Source organism: Anneissia japonica, unplaced genomic scaffold (genome assembly GCF_011630105.1).
Source record: "Anneissia japonica isolate Jap-2015-1 unplaced genomic scaffold, ASM1163010v1 scaffold287736_len1891122_cov214, whole genome shotgun sequence".
In the NCBI taxonomy this organism is placed as follows: Eukaryota; Metazoa; Echinodermata; class Crinoidea; order Comatulida; family Comatulidae; genus Anneissia; species Anneissia japonica.
Window position 1 is genome coordinate 1,218,076 of NW_022756106.1, and position 13,058 is coordinate 1,231,133.

The window sequence follows — 13,058 nt, forward strand, 5'->3', positions numbered from 1 at the left end:
GTATCATGCATAGGAACGTTGACGCCTGCAAGGCTCTGGTTAAATATTTAGATTTTTAGTATTGAGTCCTGTATATTGTCATGATGACACCCACATGACCATATGTAGACATATCATGACTGTATATGGGCATGCAACAGTACTGATGTCTGCATTTTTGAATCTGTATGTTGTGAGCAGGAATAAAAAAAAAACACCCTGGTTTATTTTTTCAATATTTCCCTACTTCTGCGTGAACCTGATCTCACAAAGTAAATTGTTCGCCGTTTCATTGTTATTGAAAGGGGATCTCATTGAGATTTCTGTTTATAAATTTCACTGCATATGTCAAAAAACAAATTAAGAATGTTATTGAAATTTGCTAGAATTATTTTATTCATTTCAATTCAAATTAATTTTTGTTTCTCTATATATCCTTGAACAAAATATGTGAAAATAATACCATTTAGAATAGTTCCAACAATATCTACAACCATATCTCGACATTTTTATGCTGAAAATTTTGAAATTCAGGTCTGTTTGCCTTAACATATTTTAAAATTTGATCATTTAATACAATTTTAATGGAGGTCTCCTAGTCTCTTCGAGCATAATTTATTTAAAAACATGTTCTACATTTGAAATTTACCATTTTCTTGAGAATTTAAAAGATTTTAGAAGCAAGATTTCCACATAGTAGTAGTATTAGTATAATTATTTATTATCGGCAAGTGTGTTTGAATTTTTTTAAAAACTTGAATTCATACAGTATACAGTACATTTAAAGAAAGAAATGTGGGGATATTTTTTACAGACATGACTACTAGTCTTTCATATTGCAGTTGAAGTAAAATGTGCATTTGCATTTTACTATAATGTATCTTAAAAAAATTGAGTTGAATATTTTTTGCAAATTTCATTGATTTTTTATTTATTGCCTTCGAGATCCTTTGATAACATTTCACTTCAGTGGTAGTCCTTACAGGTTATGTATATTGTATTTTGTAATTTTATCCTAAAATGTAATTTAAAAAAAAATAAATATAGCATAGGTGAAAATATATCATAGAGTGCTATCATCTGGTCACCATTGTCAATTATTCTCTTGTCTTTACAATTTTCTTTCCTCGTGCATAAACACCAAATAACCTTTTCTCACATTGTATTATAACAACATTGTTTTATGCATTGCCTGTCCACAGTCAGTTACCGATACCTCTGGCTGACGAGGTGTCCTACTTTTGCTAAGCTGAAGGTTAAGTATGATGAAACATCAATCAAACACTTTTTTTTGATGGTCAATAAATTCTCTATGATATTATTACTACTCCATGTCTGAAATGAAAATCATAAAAAACTATGCATCAAGATATGGGCAATGGAGCACGTATCTCAGAGAACTTTATCTGGCCTCAAATTAATTGTTAGTCTTTGCTTCATATTGTTCACTATTTTTCCATATTATCAGGTATAACATTTATCTTTATTAAAACAAACTTTCAAAGAAAATATAATTGAATATAATATATATAATCAATATAATCTAAATTTTTAATTATGTTCACATTATTTGTTGTAACTACTGTATACTTTTTTTTGTAATAAAATTATTCTTTGTTTGTTCATAATCTCAAATTTTCAGTACAAAATATTTTATGTTATGGATTTTCGTTTATATTTTTATATTTTATTGTAGATTTAACTCTTGATAGATTGCCCTTGAACTGTTACTAAACTTCACAGATGATATTTATTGATTTTTGAAAATCTTGTTAAATCTCCACTTGACATATAATACAAATTTGAGCATGCATATTACCTGTATATATTTTCCTTGCTGAGCTGAAGATAAAAAACCTTAAAAATAGGTTTTTCAATGCATATCCTTGGCTAGCATTTTCAAAATTTATATTCTATATTATATTGATATGTATTGTTAATGTTTGGTTAAATAAACAAATCAAGGAGACCAGCTAGATCCTCGTTTTCCTGGTTGGGCTTAGGGGTAGAGATTTTGTGGTTTCGGGTGGCCCAAAATTGTTCTTCCAACCATATTGTAAGCCATAGGCAATTACAGTAACTTTGTTTAGATTGGGGTTCATATTCTTGTGATATATTGTTTTATCAGGCGTCAAAAGTCCATGCTGTTCAACAGGGGTACGGGAAATTGCCGTCTGACACCCTCTGGCATTGCTGTTACCCCTCCCCTAGTGCATCTCCTGTACTTTTTGTAAAAGTGGTGAAAAATGGATGAGGAACATTTTTAGTATTATATATATTTATAGTTTGTAAATTAGCAAAAACTAAATTACAGTAGTTTGATCTGTCTCATTAGAAGTTATTAATTTATTGGATTCCTTTATAAATTATTTTTTCATTAGATTTGTTGGGTTTATGATAAGTTTATTATTTTAAATTACGATAATACAACTGGTAGGACACTACTAATAAAGACAGTATGATGGAAACCCAAAATTTCTGTCTAAACTGTAAATTAAAATGTATTTATAGACAATCTTATTGATAGATTTATAGATTGGATTTAGTCTCAATTGCTAATTACATTGGATTTATAGTTCACTAACAATTTCTTAGTACACTGTAGCTATGCAGTGAATCGATTTAGATTACTAAACTTCATTTGCTGTTGCATAGATCATCCTTCTTTTCGTCGGAGCTTCTGATGAAATGCGATTAGTGACGCTTACTAACCAAGAATATCTTTGATAATCACATGTACTGTATGTTGCTCACCTGATTTTAAAAGATGCTTAAAATTATATTATTCCAAATTTGGGAATTACTTTAACAAACTGCATAAGAAAATTACTGTAACAATATCCACATGAGTATATATTTTTGCCTTTACAATTTTTCAAATTAAAATAGCCTTTTAAAAAACTCAAAAGTGTGTTACAAATTTTTATCAGCATTAAAATGAAGTTGTATATAAAATGTACATATATAGTCGTAGGCATACAGTTTTGAATCGTACGAATACAACACTTTGGTTGTAGGATATTGCATAGAAGTCTATGGTAATTGCTTTCTGTCCAAACACTTCAATCTAATATGCACTACATTGATACAATTGTTAAGTATTCTTTGTCAGTGAACCTTTTATCTGGTTTTAGTTATAGCATATTTATTTAGTGGTGATTTATTGTGGGGGTTGAAGTGGTAATTTGAAATCATTAACAAAGATTTGTATTGTTTGATAAGTTTGACTGCATCTACCTATTGAAATCTATGAACCACAACACTGACTTCGGATTAAAGGGTAGGTAAAAATTTAGACACTTGTAGAAAAAAGAAATTCCAGTTCTGCTCTTCCAAAATTGTTTATTGTGTTCTGCAATACAATATTATGTTTAAAACTATTAAAAAAAAAAAAAAAAATTGAAGACTAAATCCACTAAATAGAATTTGTTATACCTTTCCTATTTTATGGTTGTTGTTAACCTGTATTTATCTACGATACAGAAATATTTTATCATAAAATCCTGTAATCATTTTGAGTATCTGACATTTGTTGGTTTAGATTTTCATTAGTATTTGTGCTCAAATTTTTCATTTATCTTTTTGTTGTCCTTTCTATGGACACTTAGTAGAATAGGTATTTCCTTATGCCATTCTTGTTTTAGGTTATTGTTTACTTGTATACACCTACGCAGATTCAGAAATCTTTTATAATAAAATCCATTAATCATTTTGAGTATCTGACAGTTAATTTATTTTAAAGTATTGGTGTACTAATTTTGTGTTTATTATATTGCTACAACTATTGTAAATGACCCAATAAGCCCTCTCTCAAGTACGAACCACTCCATACTTTTTGTTGTTGTTAAGCACTGCTCTTGAATAAACACCAAGGGGGTTATTAGAATTATATTCCAAATTAACAAAAAACATGCTAAATTGAGAGCTTACACAATGTGTTTTTGATGTTTTATATCAATGGTACATTATTAAATAACCTATTTCTCATGGATTACAATAAATAATAATGTGCCAAGAAGGCAATGCTTCCTACTATTTAAAATTGTAGTTAGGGCCGCTCTTGAAGTGCTGCTATTGAATAGGGCAGCTCTAGAATAAGCACAAACTGAAGTCTTAAAAAATGGTATAAGCACCGTGGTGTTTAAAACATTGACTGTATGGTTTTTGCCTACTGTGTACCCTGCACAACTGGCTATTGACTCAGAAACTCATTACAAATTCCATCCACTTAAATACGATGGCAATTTCAAGAGAATGTAAATACTATTATGTACTGAAGATATCTACTGTTAGACAATTCGCTAGGGCTTTTAGAAGGAAAGGTGTTATTTATTATACCTACTACTGTTGTTATCACTAATTATTCATAAATTATATTAACTCTATCTATGCTCTATATTCAATTTCATCCTATTATTTTATTCTATGTTTTCATTATATTTTGCAAGCTACTTTATTTAAAGTAAAAATATGACTTCAAAAAGTATTTTAAAAGAAGGCATTTGCTTTTCATTTGTATTTGTCTGCTATCCAATTGATAATACAAGCTTTTACCATCCTGGTACTAATTATTGTTGGTTTACTGCAGATTTTAGTAAAGACACAACAACTTGTTTAAAGTTAAGTTATATATATGCTTTATGAAGCATGCATAGATGGGGTAATGTGAAGCGCTATATAAGAGCGACATATTATTAAGTGACTGATCATTTTTCTGGTTTTTTTTTTCTCCCAAGACTGAAGTTCTATATGGTTCATTAGAGATTTTTTCCCCCTTCAAATTGGAACAGTGTAGCCAGAAAAAGGGGTCTCTTTGATTTCTCCTATAATTGTTGCTGTACGGTTTTCCAATACACACATGCCCCTTTTTTTTTACCTCTGCTGGTGGTTTTTCAAAGTTCAACGATCGAGTTGACCTAGAAAACAAGAGGTTTAATGTTTTATTTTTTTACTGGTCTTAAATTTAAAGTTTCGCTTTCTGAAATATTTAATCAGATAGCTCTCAAGTAATATTAGAAAAAAATATCATTTGACCTTGTCCCAAAATTGACTTTGTTCAAAATGATAATGTCAATCAATCGATGACATTGACAAGTATGTTTTATGGATACTGAAATGCGCATTGGCTCTTGTAGTCTATGATGATTTCAAATTCATCAGCATATGTTTTCGCAATGCAGTACATGTTTTAAATTTGAATGTGGTGTTTGGTTTTGCATGTTCTAGTCTCGTCTGTAATACTATTACGTGTAGGCCTATTTAGTAGTAGGATATTTTAAAGGGATCACTCATAATTATCAATATTTTTGTGTGCATACAAATAGAACACTAAAGGAGTGAGTAGATATAAACTTTCATTTATACCATGTGTTGTGCAAACTGAAGAAGGGGATAACCCAGAGAGTATTTGTCATACAATTGTGAATTTGTTGACAACTGTGTTTTTATATTATGTAGATGTAAGGTGCTTTATATGAATGTACAGTTTGGACATGCATTCAATGTAATGTGTTATTTCCCAATGGAGACCATCAATATGGTTTTTTCCTTTCAAATATTATAGGTTATACAGTGGCCAGGAAGCTGCATTCATTTCAAAACCTTCTGTAGAGTTTGTCATTAATTTTCAAGTAGGCCTTCAGAATTTCTCTTATCCCATCCACACTAAAAAATAAAGGTGTCCAAAGCAGTCTCTTCTTTCTCTAGCAGATACAGAGAGGGAATAATATCGAGTCTATTTCATTCTTCTTACTATTTGCAAATTGACATAGGAGTATTGTTTCAGTTTCATGTTAGGATGGAATCTTGCCATAACCTTGAACGATCTGCATAGCTGTTTCAAGTTCCACATACATGTGGTAAGTTCATATCATCGCTTATGGATACATCAGCATTGTTACCGCTTCCACTTGATAAAAAACACCACAAGAACACACTTGATAGTTTCAATTTTGTAAAGATTATCGTAACAGAGGCGTTTCAAGTGAAAACGAGAGAGGCACAATTACGTATAATGTATTTGAAGTGATATTCAGCATTTTGTGGCAGGATACGAAAAAGCCTTTGATAATGTATACTTGATATTATCTTAAAATTGTGTTGATATTAGCCCTTATGTTTTACCAGGTGATATTGATAGTGGATGAGTGAAGGTTATTTTATCTAAAAACACTGATTATTCTATCAATATGATTCTGAAAATATCATCCATTATATTTTCATGTCCTCTTCCTTACACAAAGAAAATTGGCTGATTTCAAGCAATGAGCACCTGTGGGCAATAATGTACCAGTTTGAACCGTGTCATGACGAAGCTTTTAGTAGGCCACTTATTATTAATAATTTAATACCCATTTTCAACCATAACATTTATGTTGTTAAAAATTTATTGAAATATGTTGGCATGGAAGTCTTAGTAAAATATGCATTTTAATTATCTATGTTGATTATTATTTTATGGTATACTTCCTTTCCGTAGCATTAAATTGATTAGAAATACTTGTCTTATTATTTTGTTTATTTTATTATTAAATTATAATTATTATAATTAATAATATTGAAATAACATTATTGATCTAAGTATACTATATATAAGACATATTTAAATAATAGTTCCTGAAAGATTTATAGAAGCATCTTAGAGCCAATCTTCAATGATGTATGCCATAAGAGACAGCCCTTTGACTGAATATATTCCATTAAAAAACAACTTAAGAAAGGTTACAATCATATAGCAGTCCTCTTTATAGTGTAGAAACTAAACTCAATAATATATTTCTTATAGGCCTATTTTGATGTTTTTTTGGTAGTTTTAGGTTTCATGATTGTCGTACATCCTCCACCTTTTAACTCCATTTCCAAGGTGTGAACGAACTGAGTGATTTGCACATTTGCTCAGTGAGACCCAGACATTAAATTGACTGATTTAGCAGGTAGTCTAGTGCTTTTGATCATCCAGTATTTCACATGTTTAAAATTGGATTGTAAATGCATTTTATTGCTTCTAAACTGTATGTTGATCCTCCTCTACCATCAGATCCAAATTCAATTTGGGTGTTGTTTCATGTTTTGGGTTTCTTGCCCTCGCAGTTGGTGATCTTTTCCTTTAAAGGCTAATCACTTGTATGCTCTCTATTACCAAAGTGAATACGAATGGTTTGGCTTTACATTCACATTTACGCATTATTTACAGCGATCGTCGTTCATGTTCGAGAAAGATATAAACCTATATTGATCATGCGTTACTTCTCTACCAGCTTTCTGTCAACAGTTTGGGATGCAGAATAACCGCAGGGCTCAATTCGCACTGAGAGGCAAAAATTAGGTTACAGCCATGGAGATTCCCTCTAGGAGGTTTTTGATTCAGTGAACTTTACAAATTTCCAGGTCAGTGTTTCTACCAAGGCAATAACCTGGCCGCCAACGACCTCTTCGACCTCACATGAAAGGGATGTCTGAGAATTTGGGGACCACAATATTCTGCGTAACACCAGGTGCCATTCTTAATACACGTAATTCAGAAAATCCCTGTATAAAAAAAAATTTATATGCACTCTGAACTTGAAAGTGTTAATAATTTTTAAATTGTAGGCCATACAAACTTGTTATAGTCTATTCCATAGTTTACTCTTGTGAATTTTCATTGTTTCCACCCTCCCCTCCTCTGCCTTCTTACCCAGTTCATCTCCTTCCTCATCACCTCACATCTCACTACCTCAACCTCCTTATCTTCCACACATTCAATTCTCACTTCATTTTCCACCTTTCTCATCCCATTTTGAATTAGTACACAAGTAGGCCTACATCTGAATGATATCTTAGAAAAGAAGAGATAATATTTAATTCATTTGTAGTTATGAATTTTTGCTTAAATTTATTTTGAATAAATACTCCAAACTAACTTAGCTTATAATAATTTCACATTTAAACGCGAATGAGCAATTTAATGTTTTAATTAAATTTGTTATGTTTATGCAGATTTATACCTTAGAAATTATAATCTTTTAAGGAAATATTTGTTCTTCATAGAGGTAAAGTTGACCTTAAATTTGACCTCTGTTAGAAATCATGAATAGAACAATGCTACCTGTTATGACAATGATTATATAGCATTATCACTAATAACTGTATTCTACCAAACCTATCTTGGAATTTTAGTTTCTTTTGTCTTGCCATCTGAAATTACCATTGGTTGATTTTTTTTTTTTTAAAGACAATGCGGAATACAGATAGAAAGTCTTTTGCACAAAGGCGGAGTGTATTAGCAATATTTCAAGCCCTAGAGCTCCTTTGGGAATATTCCAAGATTTTTTCCTGTTTCACAATTTTAAACATCATTTTTGTAGAACTATCTCATTCAAAAGTGGGTGGTATTGTTGTGGTTTTTCAAGTGATTTTTTTTGTTTTTTTTGTTAAGTTCCATTGTTAATGAGGAAAGCATAAAAACCTGACCACTTTGGGGCCTTGGTGCTTTTTACAAAGTTTGAGAAACTTTTCTTCCATTAATAATTTAGTTTTAATTTTAAAACATTGTTTTCAAATATATGCTTTTAAAATGAAAACATCCTGAATCTTATATCTTGCTAATGAATATTTGTTCATGTTTTTTCTTTTCAGTGTAGGAATGTTCAGTATTCATAATGTTTTTCAGTGTGGTTAGATTAGGAAATCCTCAAAAACTTCAATAAAAACATTGAAGAGGTCATTTAAAAAGGTGCAATAATTTATCAATTCCTTATGAAACATATCAAACTAAATAAGTTTTTACAGCCTTAAATTTCTGGTAATAAATTTCAGGATTTTCACAGTTAAAGGTCTGTAAATATAAAGCCCTGTCCATAAAGTCATGATATGCCTATATTTGGTCATGATGTGATGTCATCATGACCATATTTAGGCATGTCATGTTTTTGTCAAATAAAATTTGATAGTGTGGACAGGGTTTTACTGTAGTTGTTTGAATATGTGTGTCATTCTAAGTTGGTAACTTATTTGATCTATTGATATACTTAATTGTAAAATGAAAAAAAAAATTTTTTTTAAATAATTTTTAATGTCTTATACTAGCTCATCACATCAAAATCTTGGATTGTCTCTAAGATATTAAATTGTAAAGCTTGTTAGTAAATAGGTGAATGAACATATAATCTAGCTAGAAATGTAGATGTGAAATATATTTCACAAAAGTTAATCCCTTCACTTCGAATGATGAAATTGAGGAAGGTTTACCCACGGGGCTTAGATGACCACTTGATGGTGTTAGATTTTTCAATAATAGTTGTTTAATGTTCATTTTTTCTTCAATTATTGTCTGGTTTGTTCCGTCTTACACTAAAGAGTTATATCCCCAACTACCTTATTCCCAACACAATCAACAATGAAAGATCGTAACAACATGATGTTGACAAATTGACGAGCACCTTGAAACCTTTAATGATGCTTATAATTAACATTAATTTTGTAAATTTTTCTTGTGAATTATCAGGTATTACTGCAGTGTGTGTACCTCTAGAGGACAGTTTAATGAATGTGGGACGATTTCTTGCTGGTAGCCAATTACAACATCTTAATGTATTCATCATTCATGTTTCCCGTTTGAATTAAATTTCCTAGATTTTCTATCAATAAATTTGAAATTCCATCAGTAGAGTTGCATGATTTGCATACTTTTTAACTGCATGTGTTTAAATCGAATGCTGATTGTTTAAAAAACCTTGGAATACAACATGACAATTTATTTATTCACAAATTTTTAAACAAATAAATTAGGATTAATGTTTATATTCATTAATTTGTTAATTACTCATTCAAACATTAAATATATATAAATCTGAATTGATATTAAATATAAAATATTACAAGTTAAAATATATAGGACCTTGATTTAAAATTTATAAGACAATCGGCAATATATTTTGGTTACAAAAAATAATGTTATTTTGAAATCATTCTGTTGGTGTAGGCCTATACTTTTTTATTTGTTTTAATCAGTTATTTCGTATGAAACAATTTTGTTTAATTTCTTCCTGACATTTTAAATGTCACCTAATAACAAGTCAAGCAAAGTGGCAGTTACTGCATACCTATTGATGAATATCAAACACTTCTTAACAGTATATTTTAAGGGTATTTACACAGTGAGGCTGATTTGCAAAAATCAAATGAGCTCTCCTGTCTGTATTGTATTTGTTACCCCTAGTGCTATGACCCCGATTGTACAGCCTTGTGATGGTTCAACTTTAGGTTTAATACAGTAGTTTTATATTACATTTGTATTCTATTTAATTTGTTTTTATTTTTAGTCTCTGGTCATTTGAATGGCTTGGGGCATCATTTTTCATCTCCCAATTTGTCAACAGAAGTATTGAACTTTTGACTTGCTGAATGTCCAGTTAACTGTACACATGTCCAAACAGGCAGATTTATAAAGTGCATCTTGATATATTTTGAAGGGAGCTATTTGCCTAGGATTTAAAGTGAAGTTGGCCATTGTAATCAAAACCAATTTGGTGAGGATGTTCGATAGGTTGGGTGTCCATTTTGTGAATTGTGTCATCATCATCTTACATTTATATCCCTTGGCTACACTATGATAATGTTTTCAAACGTTTGGACAGGGTCTTGTCTAAATTCTTGCTTGTGGTCAACCAAAACAATTACTTGACACATTGAATGAGTGTCTGGAGATTGGAATTTATTACTGACCTTTCAAAATATCTACCAAATTTCAGCTTATGCCATTTCCCAAGTTTGGTGTATAAAATTGTGATTACCCAACTCAAACTATCATTTATTAAAGTATCTTTATATGTCTTTAGTTTAGTGTAAACATATTAAGCAGCAATGAATCCAAACCGAAATGGGCTATAAAATGTGGATGTAGCTGCCAGCCAAGCCAAGATGGCCATTTAGTAAACGATAATTAGGCTACCGGTGATACCATCAATATATTTTGTATTGAGTTGAAACAGATCTTAAATCAAGTTACACCTTTAAGTTAGCTTAATTTCATGTCGTGGGTTGAATTACTTGTCTTTTACCACTTGTTCCTACCAGTAATTATATCATATGCTGGTAGTTACACTCTAATATTAGCCTCTAATTTTTATTTTTTTTATTTATTTAGTGTGTAGGCTATAACAATCCTCATTTTTAAAAACTGAATACAAAAAATATGCAGAATGCGGTTAAATGAAACATTATTTATAATAATAAAAAGTGATTCCAAAAGGCGGTCCCAAAAATAAACTAAATCATTGTTATGTAGGTTACCAGCAACTGAAGAAATAGCTTACAGACAAATCAAACTATAATCATTCAATGAACATACAACATAATTTATTAACAGTTGCTCTATATGATAACTGTCACTGTCAACACCAAAATACTTTGTCTATTTCTCCACATTTCATAGTGCTAATGAATTATTAATTTTAAATATTATTGTTTAACAAAATTGGATACTACTATACTGTATTAAATCTAATTTTGTTAAAAAAGTATTTATATATATATATATATATATATATATATATATATTTTTGAATGAGAGGTCGACTTTGATAACCTAGTCTTTCGACCTCCAACTTCAATATTTTCCTAAACCTCTTCAATTGAAAATGACTTGAGCTAATTCGCTACGGAATTAAATGGCTTTTTACTATGCTTTGAAATGTGGACTGAATTTTTACAGTCAAAATTAATACATTTTAATAGATTTATAAGTTAGACATATTATTTAAACTTTACTTACTAGAAGGATTTTACTCAATGAAATCTGGTTGAGCATGTTTATCTATACTCAGTTTTGAACATAACAGTGCTTGTAAACTAGAGGTGAAGTCATTCTCGCTTGCCCAGGTTACTGTAGTACATTCAAGGCCGTAAAGGTCGGAGTGCATGATGCGTGTCTAATCTGAGGTGAACTATTCCAGCCAAGTTTCAACTTAAGTATTCTCCAACCTTTTCAATTAATATTAAATGACTTAAGCAAAATCATACAAAAATAAAATGGCTTTTATTTTAACTTTGATAAACATGGACTGCATATATTTATACAAATATTTACATTAACTTTTCTATATTCAGATTTTAGTTGCAGGTATAACTTTTGGATTATATTACTATAGGTATAGATGTAGATTTTATTCCTACAAATACTGTACCTTCTCCCATTGTGTATTTTGTAAACAGAATAAGTAAAACAATAAAGAAAATAGTTAATTATATTTTGTTATTCATATATAAGTAAATAGTAATTTGCCATTGGAATTTTTCTAAGATGTGAAACTAGGACTTAGTACTTAGAGGGTGGGCACTTGACCATTTCCAGCTACAACGTCCCTCTAATTTTTCAAGGCATGCAGTTGAGCTTATCCATGATAACCCAGAAAGCAAGTTTGACTTATTTATTTATTTAATCTTTTTTTATACTGCAGGCACTTTTTATACTGCAAGTACTGCAGTACTAAAGTACTGATTTTCAAAGTGGTACAATGACAAGAAACATATACAGTAGAAATAAAGACAAAGAATAAAATAAAATAAAATTTGAAAATTATTTTAAATGATTTTGGAATGAAAAAGTCAAAAGTATTTAAACAAGAATAATATTGTAATCGCCTTTCATATTATATTTTTAAATTAACATTATTTGTGGAAAAACATGCAATACATGTTTATAGTATCTGTAAAAAATTATGAGAATGTGCAATGTTTTGGAAGAATACATGTAAAAGTTTATGGTATTGACTCTTTCACAATTGTTTTTTGTAACTGTGATAATATCCAATTCAACTTTGACCTTCCCCTAGGAAACATATATCATGTTAGAATTCTATGAAAATTTCAGCTCATCTCCATGGATATCCACAAACCCATGGTAGCAATTTTGTATAATTAATCACTACTTAAAAGTGTATACATTTTTTATTCGCTTGTCAATCAGTCTTATAACGATTGTTATTTATTTTAATCAGTAATCATAGACTTTCTAAATATTGTTGTGATCACCAACTGTTTCAACGGTCATAGAACTTTCTTTGTTCTTTTCCCTATATTTATTTCAAAGATTTAGTAGA